We start from the raw sequence: 15,293 nt of genomic DNA, 5'->3' as shown, positions 1-15,293 counted from the left end.
TTTCCTATTTTTACTAGAACTCATTTTAATGGATAATAGCTACTGTTCATGAAACATCAAGTGACAGGGACTATTTTAAGAGCTTTACCTACATTAGCACATGGAATCTATATAAAGCCCACATAGCCATTATCATTTTATAGATGAGGAAACTGTTGAAGTGAAATTATGTGTCTTGCCTGAGGTTACATTTGGAGCTTTAAGTGGTCTTGCCCCAGGGCTTCCACTCTTTTTTTTCTTTTCTCTCTTTTTTTTTAAGTTTATTTATTTACTTTGAGAGAGAGAGAGAACAGGGGGAACAACAGAGACAGAGACTGAGAGAGAAACCCAAGCAGTCTCCACACTGTCAGCGCAGAGCCCAATGTGGGGTTCAAACTCATAAACCATGAGATCATGACCTGAGCCAAAATCAAGAGTTGTACACCTAACTGACTGAGCCACCCAGGTGCCACCCAGGGCTTCTACCCTTGACAGTTCTTACATATTACTTCTCTAATGCTAAAAGAGAGGTAATATTTATATTTATGTATTTACATTGCCATTAATACTGCTTCTAAACTCTGTGGAAGATACACCAGGGACACTGTGGTACTTTCTCGGACAGCTCATGGCATGATGATAAAGTATGGCAAAAATCAAAGGCATACTCCAGGTGGATCATTGTTGCGGTTAGACTTGACTTCTCTTCTACAAATGACAGAGAAGGGGATCCAGAAGCATCTTGTCCATGGTGAATCAGTAGGCATCTGGGGAATAATGGCAGGGTCCATGATAGTTTGATGTAGAAAGGTTCATTAGCCATGTGGTGGGCTTCTGGGACTTAATCTTCAGTAGAGAGATGACAAAGAAACAGAAGTAGAGACACTGCCACATACATTTATGTGGCTAGCATTCGCATGACCAGAAAGCTCCAGTGCTTCTTTTCTGGCTTTACTTTATCCATTCATTTGATCCATTTCCCAAGACCTTGCCTTTGGTTCTGATGAAACAGTATTTAACCAAAACAATAGGGCATTGCTCTCAGAGCCACAAAGACACGCAGTGGCAGTTATACTGGGAGAGAGAGGAGTGGACAGAAAGAGGCCACCAACCTAGCTGCCCTTGCTGTGGTATTGAAACACATCCCTGTGTATCCATTCTTCACTGTCTTTTTGTTCAAGGTTACTCAGGCCTCACTGGAGTTGCTTGTATCACTGTTGTCTATACTCTCTGGCTTCTTACTTATATTCTGGGCTGCTGTTTTCGGTTTAGTTTGGTGGATTTTCCCTACGATTTCTCATCCTCAGAAATTTAACACTGTGGTTATTTTTTTTAAACTATCTTTATTTCTAGGTTTTTGTGCTGAGAAAGGAGACCTCAGTTTGTGCTCGTTTATCAAGGGTGAAAACTGGTATTGCCACTGTTGAAAAATATTTTTGAAAATCCTGCTCTGTAATGGCATTCACACCCTGAAATCTATTCCTTGGAATTAATCAGTGTACACATTTTTCACCCTTCTAATTTGCCACAGGGACATTTAGGTCAGTTCTCTGTAAAATAGGTGATCAAATGGAATAAGAATATTTTGGGCAAAAAATAAAGTTAGTGAGTGGTATGGCCATGAAGTCATGAAACTAATTTTCTTTCTGAAGGCAGAATTAATGTCTTCACTTATTTATTTGCCCACTTACTGTTTGATGTGCATTTTTAGGCATTACCAACATGTTCCCTGATCATTTTGGAAAGATATTACAATCGAACATACAATGCCAGACAAAGAATCATTGTGTGTACAGAGTGTTTACAGACCGGTTCTGCCCCCCAGGAACACCTGCATACAGGATAGTTATTGGTTGTAATATTATCTCTCCCCCAAACAGAGTGAAACATTTGTATTAGCCTACTATTAACAAATTTACTTTCACAAAGGTATAAGAAAAAATACTTTCTACAACTAAGAGACATGGGCATTCATGTTAGAGCTGTCTAAACACTTCAAGCGCATTCAGATGATACAAATTATATAAATCTCAGTCTTTCAAGTTATCTCAGCTAAACGTTAAACTGCTACATTACTTACCCATCATGGCTAGTTGTTGAGTTGTGATTGTACAGCTTTTGTTTACCTCACATAATATCTTCACTAGTAAGTTTGCCAAATGCGGGGCTAAGACTGCAGGGAGTTTCTGTTTCTATTTTCCTCAAGTGTTAAAATGGCATGGTGCCTCTAGGAGCATTAATATTCTGATATCTGAGTTTTCTGTGCTTTCTCTAGGAAAGAATTTTCCTGGTTGAAATGTTTCCCACCTCATACTCCAGATACTGGAATCCAGATATAGAATGCATTGAGGAAATAACATTAGTGTTTTAACAAGTTGATATTTAAGGAAAACTATTTATGAAGATACAATCCTCTTGAAATTTCATAAATAAGATTTTCACTCATATTTCAAGTGATACATTTGACTTGATTATGTATAAATGTATTATATGTGCATTTAGAGTTTTTATAAATGAAGTCCGATTGATTAGCTCTGCACTAGTGTTTAGTATAGAAACATTTTACTCCTGTTTTCACTTTGGTTTGAATAGTAGATAAAAAGTTGTGGAAGAAAAACTGCTTAAAATATAATATGCATTAGTTGTTTTTTTTTTTTTTTTTGGATAATTTGCTGCTTGTTTACTTTTTAATAGGATAGTTCAAGTTTGGTAAATAACTTATTCTCATTTGATATAGAGTAAAAATTATAATTAAAACTGATATTATTAAAAAATGATAATTCAAAATTTTAAGCACCTATCTTCTGCAAAAAATTGCAGTGGAAGAAATACCTTTATAATCTCTAAATAATAGGTAGAGTTAAATAATGAAAAAATAAAATACATTATTTACATAAATCATATCTTATATGTACTTTTCTAGTTTCAAAAAATAACTTTTGAGGCCCATCCAAATAACCACAATAATTCCCTACTTTGCCAGAACAGGTTGAAAATTCAGCCATCTCAATACCTATCCTTCGCAAGCTATCCCAAAAAATAGAAAGGGAAGGAAAACTTCCAGACTCGTTCTATGAAGCCAGTATTACTTTGATTCCTAAACCAGACAGAGACCCAGTAAAAAAAGAGAACTACAGGCCAATATCCCTGATGAATATGGATGCAAAATTTCTCAATAAGATACTAGCAAATTGAATTCAACAGCTTATAAAAAGAATAATTCACCATGATCAACTGGGATTCGTTCCTGGGATGCAGGGCTGGTTCAACATTCGCAAATCAATCAATGTGATACATCACATTAATAAAAGAAAAGATAAGAACCATATGATCCTGTCAATCGATGCAGAAAAAGCATTTGGCAAAATTCAGCATCCTTTCTTAGTAAAAACCCTCGAGAAAGTCGGGATAGAAGGAACATACTTAAACATCATAAAAGCCACTTATGAAAAGCCCACAGCTAATATCATCCTCAAAGGGGAAAAATTGAGAGCTTTCCCCTGAGATCAGGAACACGACAGAGATGTCCACTCTCACCGCTGTTGTTTAACATAGTGTTGGAAGTGCTAGCATCAGCAATCAGACAACAAAAGGAAATCAAAGGCATCAAAATTGGCAAAGATGAAGTCAAGCTTTCGCTTTTTGCAGATGACATGATATTATACATGGAAAATCCGATAGACTCCACCAAAAGTCTGCTAGAACTGATACATGAATTCAGCAAAGTTGCAGGATACAAAATCAATGTACAGATATCCGCTGCATTCTTATACACTAATAATGAACCAACAGAAAGACAAATAAAGAAACTGATCCCATTCACCATGGCACCAAGAAGCATAAAATACCTAGGAATAAATCTAACCAAAGATGTACAAATCTGTATGCTAAAAACTATAGAAAGCTTATGAAGGAAATTGAAGAAGATATAAAGAAATGGAAAAACATTCTGTGCTCATGGGTTGGAGAATAAATATTGTTAAAATGTCAATACTACCCAAAGCTATCTACACATTCAATGCAATCCCAATCAAAATTGCACCAGCATTCTTAAAGCTAGAACAAGGAATCCTAAAATTTATATGGAACCACAAAAGGCCCCAAATAGCCAAAGTAATTTTGAAGAAGAAGACCAAAGCAGGAGGCATCACAATCCCAGACTTTAGCCTCTACTACAAAGCTGTCATCATCAAGACAGCATGGTATTGGCACAGAAACAGACACATAGACCAATTGAATAGAATAGAAACCCCAGAACTAGACCCACAAACGTATGGCCAACTCATCTTTGACAAAGCAGGAAAGAACATCCAATGGAAAAAAGACAGTCTCTTTAACAAATGGTGCTGGGAGAACTGGACAGCAACATGCAGAAGAATGAAACTAGCTCACTTTCTTACACCATTCACAAAAATAAACTCAACATGGATAAAGGACCTGAATGTGAGACAGGAAACCATCAAAACCCTAGACGAGAAAGCAGGAAAAGACCTCTCTGACCTCAGCCGCAGCAATTTCTTACTTGACACATCCCCAAAGGCAAGGGAATTAAAAGCAAAAATGAACTATTGGGACCTCATGAAGATAAAAAGCTTCTGCACAACAAAGGAAACAGTCAACAAAATTAAAAGGCAACCAACAGAATGGGAAAAGATATTTGCAAATGACATATCGGACAAAGGGCTAGTATCCAAAATCTATAAAGAGCTCACCAAACTCCACACCTGAAAAACAAATAATCCAGTGAAGAAATGGGCAGAAAACATGAATAGACACTTCTCTAAAGAAGACATCCAGATGACCAACAGGCACATGAAAAGATGCTCAACGTCTCTCCTCATCAGGGATATACAAATCAAAACCACACTCAGATATCACCTCATGCCAGTCAGAGTGGCCAAAATGAACAAATCAGGAGACTATAGATGCTGGAGAGGATGTGGAGAAATGGGAACCCTCTTGCACTGTTGATGGGAATGCAAACTGGTGCAACCACTCTGGAAAGCAGTGTGGAGGTTCCTCAAAAAATTAAAAATAGACCTACCCTATGACCCAGCAATAGCACTGCTAGGAATTTACCCAAGGGATACAGAAGTACTGATGCATAGGGGCACTTGTACCCCAATGCTCATAGCAGCACTCTCAGTAATAGCCAAATTGTGGAAAAAGCCTAAATGTCCATCAACTGATGAATGGATAAATAAATTGTGGTTTATATACACAATGGAGTACTACGTGGCAATGAGAAAGAATGAAATATGGCCCTTTGTAGCAACGTGGATGGAACTGGAGAGTGTGATGCTAAGTGCAATAAGCCATACAGAGAAAGACAGATACCATATGTTTTCACCTGAGAAACTTAACAGAAACCCATGGGGGAGGGGAAGGAAAAAATTGAGGTTAGAGTGGGAGAGAGCCAAAGCATAAAAGACTCTTAAAAACTGAGAACAAACTGAGGGTTGATGGGGGGGGTGGGAGGGAGGGGAGGGAAGGTGATGGGCATTGAAGAGGGCATCTTTGGGGATGAGCACTGGGTGTTGTATGGAAACCAATTTGACAGTAATTTTCATATATTAAAAAAATATAAAAAATTAAAAAAGAAAATTCAGCCATCTCTAACTTGCAGATAATTCTTAAATGTTGTACCTTGAAATTTCCAAAGATGTCACATGCTTTATTTTTGACCACTTAAATTCATGTTATCAATGTAAATTTAAAGTTACTAATCTGTTTTTAATATATATGTATGATTATTTGAAGATGACTTTTATCTTGCTTCTTGGCTTCTTGCTTCTTGCCCACCATGTACAAATTTATTAATATTATTGTTAGTAAAAAGCAAATAGTGTAAAAGGGATTTAAGTGTGGCTACTAAACCATGGCTAAATTTAGTGGACATTTTCAAGGACCTATACGTGACATAAGGTACTGCTTGAATTCTTGGTTTTCCCCAGAATTTTATTGGAATTTAATGTTTTATTGGACAGTGGAAAGATTTCGAGGCCTCTTGAGAACAAAGTTACTAAATTTGCTTGGGCTGATTTGAAAGAGGGCCCCTTTCTCAGCACCAGACTCCAGTTACCCATCAGGTGAGACAGGCTGTGACTGGATGAGTGGAATGGCATTCTTCACCATGTAGAGTCATGGAAGGACAAGGAACACAGAGTACAATGTTCATCAGGAAAGTCTACCGCCTTGCCTTTGCCCACTGGAGGGGTAATGAGAGGTATGCTCACCTGGGTTTCTCCCCTAAAGTTAAGGGAGTGGGGCTTCAAAAGAATCACTCTTAAAGTTTGTTGTATCCCCAAGAGGGATAGGCTCCATCCTTGCTGGAAATCTGCTTAGCTCCATGGTCGCTAGTTTGCCCAGGTGCTACCAGAGAAATGATAGATGAAGAGATAGAATAGTGCAATGCTGAATCAAAGTGAGAGAAAACAGATGGCCCTCTTGAGTTCTGAGGCTGTGAGGCAGGTAGGAGGTCACTCCTACATGTGACCACAGGCCCCGATGTGATGACATTGGAGGATGGAATTTTGCATGGGAGCATTATAGGAAGACAAAGACACTGGACCCTTGAAAGACTAAAGCATACGGCTGTTCAATGGATGCCAGGCAAAAAAATGTAGCTGAAGCTTATAAGGCACTTTCAGGGTCTGGGGGGCTGATTAGGATTGAGTCCCTGGATGGACCACAGGGCCCTTTGAGTCCTCTTCTCTTTCTCAATGAACCTAAAAACATGAGCTAAACAAGGGCACAATAATGTATTGTGGACACTCTCCCAAGGAGAGCTTTCTCTCTGCTCCAATACCAATGGGTCAGCACAGGGAAGAAAGAGCATGTGTGACCATGGGGATGAGGGAAAGGAAAGTACACAGTGGACGAAGGAGAGAACTTCCCTTTGAACAGGAGTTTGAGATTTTTTAAATTTTTTTTTTTTCAACGTTTTTTATTTTATTTTTGGGACAGAGAGAGACAGAGCATGAACGGGGGAGGGGCAGAGAGAGAGGGAGACACAGAATCGGAAACAGGCTCCAGGCTCCGAGCCATCAGCCCAGAGCCTGACGCGGGGCTCGAACTCACGGACCGCGAGATCGTGACCTGGCTGAAGTCGGACGCTTAACCGACTGCGCCACCCAGGCGCCCGAGATTTTTTAAATACTTTGTTTCTTAATGTTTATTTATTTTTGTGAGGGAGAGAGAGAGAGAGAGAGAGGGAGAGAGAGAGTGAGAGAGAGAGAGAGCTCAAGCAAGTGGGGGAGGGGCAAAGAGAGGGGACAGAAGATTTGAAACAGGCCCCAAAGCAGGGCTTGAACTGGTGAATGGCAGAAGCCGACTTCAGAAGCTCAACCAACTGAACTACTCAGGCACCTCTGTTTCTCCTCTTTAAATGACTAACCCATAGAACATGTTCAATAAATATTGTTGAACCAATGAATTCTTATAATTTACCTAACAAATTAAGTATTTTTTGTGAGAGTCAGAAGAGTCAGAATAAAGCCACATTACTTGATTCTCGACTTAGTACTTTTTTCCCTTAACGTTACACCGTTTCTACATCATTTCTACATTATTCTACATTATTTTACATATAAACACTATTTACGTTAATTTTCAGATGTGAATTAAGTTACTGCTTTGAAGACCTGAACAGTGTCAACGTTGTAATGACAGTCTTCAGGACTTTGTTTTTTAGTCATTTGCTAACTTGTATGACGTCGTTAGAAAAATGCAGGGGTTACGTTTCTCAGTGTATTTCTGAAGAAAGTCTTGAGTTTCATTCAAGGTTTCGCTGACCCTGGCTTTAGTATGACTGATGTCTTCTTAAGAAATATCATCAGTTACTATGACACTGTGGCCATGTAGAACATTTTGCAAGTTTCAAGTTTGGAAACATCAGAATTAAGAGTTCCTGAATGGTCAAATTTAAGGCTTCCAGAGTGCAAAATAACTTTAAATAACTTTTCATTATGTGGGGAAAAGTTTGGGGGTTCCTTGTTACCTTTTTAAAGAAAAGTGAGTAAAAAATATAAAGTAAGATGGGACTTCTACATTATCCTGTTAGTAAGGACAGCAGGATAAGATGATGATATACTTTAACTGAACACTCGTATTAGTAAAAATGTTTGGCAAGCCAAACCTGCAGGACCCTAAGGATACTAGTGATGGAAATAAACGGACACTTGTCAAAATATTGCACTCTCTCCTTTCATTTGAGCAGAAAACCCATCCGTAGGCACAATGAACCACTTATGTAGACAAGATGCATCCAGCAACCCAAATGGTGTGATGTGTCGTGATCACTGCCGCCACCAGCTTTCTTACTTCTAGGAGTTCATGATTTGGCATATGTGAAATGACGGTATATTGTGTGACCTACTTAGCACTCCATCTGTCGGCAGTATCCCACGCAGATTCTGTGTGTCTTTCTCCTTCTGACAGTGGTGACTTGATTGTAGCTGTAGCAAATGTTATATAGCGGTACCTCACCAAAGCATCCCAAGCATCCTCTACAAACGCTCCGCATCTGGACATGACTAAGGGACTTGAGATGTGAGCTCCTTCCCATCTCTGGCAGTTTCTTGTTTAACGCTTATTGATTGTTAATCCTACCAACCGCAGTCATTTCCCACAAATGTGTCCCACTGTGTTTAAACTCCATCTCAACGATCTATTCTCTCCCTCTCGGAAGAAGGTGTTGCTTCTACTTTTCTGTGATCATGGCAACCTTTTTCTCTGAAGCCTTATAACTTTACACATCTTCCTTTCAAATCCTTCCACTCTTTTGCCATGCTCTCCTTCTGACCACTTCGGACCCATGTGCTATCTATTCCCAATCCTTATTTGCTCTGCATAATGTGCTTGGTGAGTGACTCTAACAGAGCTCTCTGCTAGTGTGTATTTCTTCCTGTGTTTGTGTTGCCACCCTCTGCCTGCAAACGCAAGTATTTAGGTCTCCACTCTCTGAAAACAACCTCTCCCTCAAGTTATCATTCTTCCTCTCTTTTCTTCCTTGCCACGCCTCTTGAAAAAGTTTGCCTGTGCTGCCTGCACTTCATGGCCACCTTTCCACCTCTTGTCTTTTTTTTTTTTTTAACGTTTATTTATTTTTGAGAGGGGGAAGGGCGCAGCAAGAGGACAGGGACAGAGGATCTGAAGTCGGCTCTGTAGGATCTGTGTTGACAGCACACAGCCCGATGCAGGGCTGAAACTCACAAACCGTGAGATCGTGACCTGAGCTGAAGTCAGAAGTTTAACCAACTGAGCCACCCAGGCCCCCCTCCATCTCTTACCATTTAACTTATTAGCCCACCTCTTTCGTGATGACTTCCTGTTCCCCATTTAACTCCACCGGCCTCCTCCCTCATCTGTGGTCACCACCTCCGCCTGCCTTTCTGAGTTTCCCCTGTTTCAAGAACATTAACCTATTTTTCCCACTTATTTTTTTTTAACTTTTTCTCTTTTCTGCTTGCTCTTCTTGCTTTTTCCACATTCCATGTATTTGCTTTCCTTAAGTTTGTTTAATTTTTACCATCACTGCTGTCACCATTGTCGTCGCCATCTTCCCCCCTCTCTGTTCCCAATGTGTTCACCCCCCAGGTCTCCTCTTTCCACACTCGCTCTCCACAGAGTGCTTATCTTGCATTTCCAGCTGTCAGATCTGTGTTTATATTCCACTGGATTTTTTACTACCACCTTAAACTTAAGAGATATAAAAGTAAACTCATTCTATTTTTCCTAAACCAATTCTCTCTCCCGATGTTGAAATTTGGATTTATGATAGCATCATTCTCTCAGTCACCCGGGCAGAAACTGTCAAAGAAAGAGTCGTGTTGTTTGCTGTGGCATGCACTTTCCCATCATTCCACCAACAAGTAGCCACATGTATAGATCCAAAAACCCTTCCTCTTTTCCTCTGGATTTCTTTTTTCTTTCCTGTCTATTCTGTTTGTCAATTACTGGTTCCTCTGACTGGAACTTGCACACTGTTTCCCACGTTGTCTCTATTGTTCCCATTTCTTCACAATATAATTTATGTATCCATCCTGATTTTTCACAACCTACTTCCATGTCAATCTTCCCACAGCACAGATTTAATCACTGAATTCTCCATGCAAAATGACCCGCCATTGCCTAATAAATTAAATTATGTATATCCAACCCAAAGTCCGATTATAATTTCTCCTTTCAAACTGATGGCCCATTACTTCTTTATTTTTGTGTATTCTCCACTCACATTACAATATTAAATCCTGAATACTTTGTCTTTCAAAAAAAATTTTTTTTATACTATATCCTCTGCCTACATTTTCGTCTCTATTTATTGAACCCTAAAAATCGTCCTGCTATGTGAAGCTTATCCTGATCTTTCCTGACTTCTAAAATTAAAAGTGATTGCCTCCTTTGAAAAAGTCACCTCCTAATTAAAATCCGGACATAAAGTAGAGATGTACTAACAGGTAAACTGGGGGGAGCATCTGATCTGAAAGGGTAAATGGAAAAGTCAAAGTCAATTACTGAATCTGTTAAACACGAGATGCTGAATAGTAAATGGGGGCAGGTAATTCTACTGCCTTGAGAACAAATATGAGAAAACAGTAAACTACATAGTGCAACAGATATGTTCTATCTTGAATTCTACTTAACCAAATCATTCTTGCTTTCAACCCCACCTTTTCTTTTTAACATTAACAAACTCAACAGTTCTGATACCCTATCCATAATAGGGATATATCATGGCACGGATTCTCATTGGCTGAGACAGGAATGATTCAGTAGCATCTTCATTGTGGGGAACATATTCCTATCTTAGTAGAGGTGTCACACGTAGATTTAAAAAGCACCTCAGAGGGGTGCCTGGGTGGCTCAGTCAGTAAAGTGACCCTTGGTTTCAGATCAGGTCATGATCTCACAGTTCTGGGAGTTCGAGCCTCAAGTTCTGGGATTCTCGGTGTCCCTCTCTCTCTCTGCCCCTCTCCCATTCGTGCTGTCTCAGTCTCTCTCAAAATAAATAAATAAACTTAAAAAAACTTTAAAAAGCACCTCAGAGATCATAAACCACCATTCCCACACCCCACTTTTCTCCCTGGCCAAGATACTCACTAGTATACCTTTCTCTTCTATACTAAATGATAAACTTTTTGAAGGCAGATGGTACGTATTACTCATTATTGTATCTCTCGGATCACTTAGTGTAGTGTGTGGTACATAGTTGAGACTAAATAAATCTGTTGTGCTTGATGAAAGGGAAATTTGGAATTAAAAATTGTACATGGCTTCCTTAATTACAGAATTAATTTTTCCTACTTGAATATAATGTAAGATCTTCTACATTTATAAGCACAGATTTATTTTACATTTATAAGGACATATAGCATGATTTAATATTTCCTTCTGAGAATTATTTACCAACATATCTGATTCTACTCTCTTACCTATTATAATATTGAAGCTTTGAAGGTTATCATTTTAATCTCTGACAGTGGAATGCAGTTTTATTCCAGACCCCAGAGTCTTCTAATCCTTAAATTACTTTTTTGGTCAATATAATGAGATCTTAAAAAGGGAAAACAAGAAAATATGAATAAGCATAACTTATGGCTTAAAATTCTTATTAAAGGGAAATTTATGATTCATGCAGATTATTTTGTTGAGATAAAACAAAATATTTGACAAACTATCTCAATGAATATTTCATTTTCTTTTCAAAAACAATTTAACACCCATCAGAACATAAGTATAGGGAAAAATGTGAAAGCAGTTTAGTGTAAATGACACTTTAAAGAAAATATTAATAAAAAAATCCATGAACTAGTAGCAGGCCCAAGATGTAAAAAAAATCCCTCTTGACAAGCAAGATTTCATACATTTCTAATCTTAGTTTAGACACATGTTAAAGAGTAATATTAAAAGGCTTAATAGTAACTGCTAAGATGATACTCTATATCAGGTACTTTTCTTCTTACATTGCATATTTTATATTAATGGATTATTAGTGCTACCAAATGGTTTATACATATTATCTCTAATATCTCAATTACCTTGCAAGGAAAATATTGTTATCTAAAACTCTCATAAATTAGTGCCAGACTAGATATGAATAAAAATGTGCTTAATTCCAAAGGCTTATGTCAGTGCCCAAAGAATATTTTCCAATCATACTGCAATACTTGATGTAGAATGTCGTGGCAAGTCTTACGTATTTTATCTCCTCTTTTGCTCTCCTCTATGCTTAGATACTAATCCAGGAAAACAAGACAGGGTCTATTGCCCACGAGTGAGGAAGCTTTCCATGGGAACAATTCCCTTGCTATATCACTACTCACCACTTTGATTTGAAAGGTTTTAATCAAATGCTTCATGCAGAAGAAATGGTACTCTCTCACATATTCACACACCAACAAATACACGCGCGTATTATATGGTTCGTATAGTTAGAATGCCAAGGAGAGGGGCAAGTACACTGGAAATCAGTATTTCTTAATGAGACAGAACCGCAAAATAAATGTAGCCAAAAATAAAAAAAAATCAGGTATAAGACAAACGTAGAATTCTTACTATAAAAGTGCTCTGAAAATCAGAACATCCAAAAAGCTACCAAGTCCTACCAACCACATGAAGAAAGCACTTGCCATTTATTATTGCCTTATATACTCACTGTATCTGGGGAGCCCATCTGTTATTAACAGATGCTTAGTTGCCAAAGAGAGGAATTCTGTTTCATGCTTTATTGTGTAGTGACATTATATAAAGCACTGCTTTATGTCATCATTTCTGGATTGATAGCTCACAGCCACAAATTGACCCACGTCAAATGGTGAATTTTCTGGAGAGGTCAATAAGAAAAGAATCCATAGTGCAGATGCCTGTGGGGTTAGGCAAAAAAGGCTGAGCAATATTTTAGGTGTCTGGGTCAAGTCATTCAATAATTCATGCGCCATAAATAGAAATAGGTTATTCGGTTAAATGTATCTGTTCATCTATCTTTGTACTTGTGGCATCATAAAATGGGACAAAATATTTGGGGTCCTTTTGACAGGCCTGTTTGATAGGGATTTAAATTGGAGGGTCCGCTGTTCTCAGGCAAGTAGGAGAGTGCTGGGTGGACCCACTCACAAGGATGGATCTCGTAGCCCTGCTTTCCTTACATTTTCATACTAAATCTGCCACTGTGTCCCTGTCTTTGTCCTTTCAGGGCACTAAAACAAAAATACCACATACTGAGGGGCTTACAAACAACAGAAATTTATTTCTCACAGTCTGGAGGATGGGAAGTCCACAGGACTTGGTGTCAGTGACTTACTATCTTCTTGCTGTCACTTCAGATGGTAGAAGGCACGAGTGATCTCTCTGGGGCTTCTGTTATAAGGGGACTAATCCCATTCATGAGGGATTCACTTTCATTACCTAATGACCTCTCAAGGTTTCACTTCCTAATACCATCACGTCGGGGGTTAGAATATCAACATATGAATTTTAGGGAGACACAAACATTTGGACGATAGCAGTTTCTGCATGAATAAGATTCACAGAACACTGAATATTACATGGGTCACATAACACTATCTATTATATGGGTCACATAAGACTATCTAGTACATGGGTCACATAAGACTATCTAGTACATGGGTCACACAAGACTATCTAGTACATGGGTCAGATGGAGGTTGTGCATTAGGTCTATAGAATCAACATGGGGAGCTAAATTAAGTGACCAACAATTCTAAATCTGCTTTGAGTTTAGAATATTAGGATAATATTAAGTGTATCATAAACAAGTCTACATGCACTGTTTGGGTGCTGACATATAACCTCTATTTGAAGGTGTTATTTTCCTAAACACAGACCTGGCAGAGTATGTTGATATCACGTGATCATGTCTTTATTTTCTCAGCAGTTAAATAAAAGAAGACTACTGATAGTTGAAGGATTTTAAAAAAAATTATTGGTTTGATTTAGGACAGTGCTTTTGAAAATGTATTTCTGAAGAATAATGATTGTGCAAGCTGCTCATAAACATTAGGTGAAAACTGGGCTCCGAGGATTTATATGTTTGAGCAAACATGGGTGAAAAAAAGTTAAAGTGGTCTCTTGCAGGAGATCTTAGAACTTTTAAAGCGCTAATGAGGGGAGGCCCAGTTCTCAGTCAGACGGGAGAAGCAGACTCCCATCAGACTCTCTTACTGAACGTAGCTTCAAAAATAAGACACAAGGCATGGAGCAGCTAGTGAGATCTCTTAAAAGTTAACAGGAACAGATGGATTGGAGACTAGAATCGAAGTACCAGTGACATATCTGTGAATTTATCATTTTCCCCGTCTTGTGTATGCTGGGCTGGATTCAAGGTATCGAGAACCCATAAGTGGACTTCTGTATGGACAGAAGGAGTTGGGGAGAAGCCCTCTAGTTAGATTTGAGGAGTAGGAAAGGGGGCCGCTGGCAGTGACAGGGGGCAGCAGGGACATGCAATGATCTAAAATTCTGAAGAGGAAGCTTCCTCTCCATTTGGAAGGGCTATGGTCCAAAAGGGTGGGAATGAAGCCCTGTTTTCCTGTTTCTCTGTCCTTTTTCCTCTTGGCTCCAAACATGAGTACAGTTGAGGTAAGTACACAGCAGAGCAGAAAAAAAAAAGCCCCATCTTTTTGGCCAAAGACCTAAAAAAGAGAGTCTATGGGAACAAAGAGCCAGAAAGATCATGGAGGTCAGAAAAGTGACCCAAGAAGGTTGTCTATGAACTCCTGTGCTGAGCCCAGAACTACACATGCATGATCTAATCTTAAACAATACACCAAAGAGGTTGAGAATTGTAGTAAGCAACAGACCGTCACTCACGTCTCAGAATGGCCATGGGTGGTGCATCCACGGGGCAGATCCTAAAAACACTTCAAAGACTTTGAAGACAGAAATGACATTGAAATAATAACCCACAAATGACTGATTTGAATATGTGACTGGAACCAAACCATATTTATGGCCTGCTAAGACAAAAATATCAACATTTCCCAGAGGATTAAAACGAGTCTCAAAGCATAATGTTTCAAATGTTCAGGAGCCAGTGCAAATTTATCTGGCATACAATGCTTAGCAGCCTTTTGAGATGGGTAGACGAGGTTTTGGGACTTGTATAAAGGATAGGTGGTGTTTTTTTTCTTCCTGTTTTTATAAAGACTCAACTCATAAGACAAGTCGTACAAGTTGTCTTCATTTGTAGGATAGTTGTTTTTAATTCCTCAAAGAAGTGGGTTGTAACCTTTGTGATATGAAGGCATTGACCCATCCATCCAGTGACATGATCTTCAATTTGCTTCTTTATATTG

The sequence above is a fragment of the Panthera onca genome, chromosome B1 (assembly GCF_046562875.1).
Source record: "Panthera onca isolate mPanOnc1 chromosome B1, mPanOnc1 haplotype 2, whole genome shotgun sequence".
Lineage (NCBI taxonomy): Eukaryota > Metazoa > Chordata > Mammalia > Carnivora > Felidae > Panthera > Panthera onca.
The sequence above is the reverse complement of the archived record's forward strand: the minus strand, read 5'-3'. Positions refer to the sequence as shown.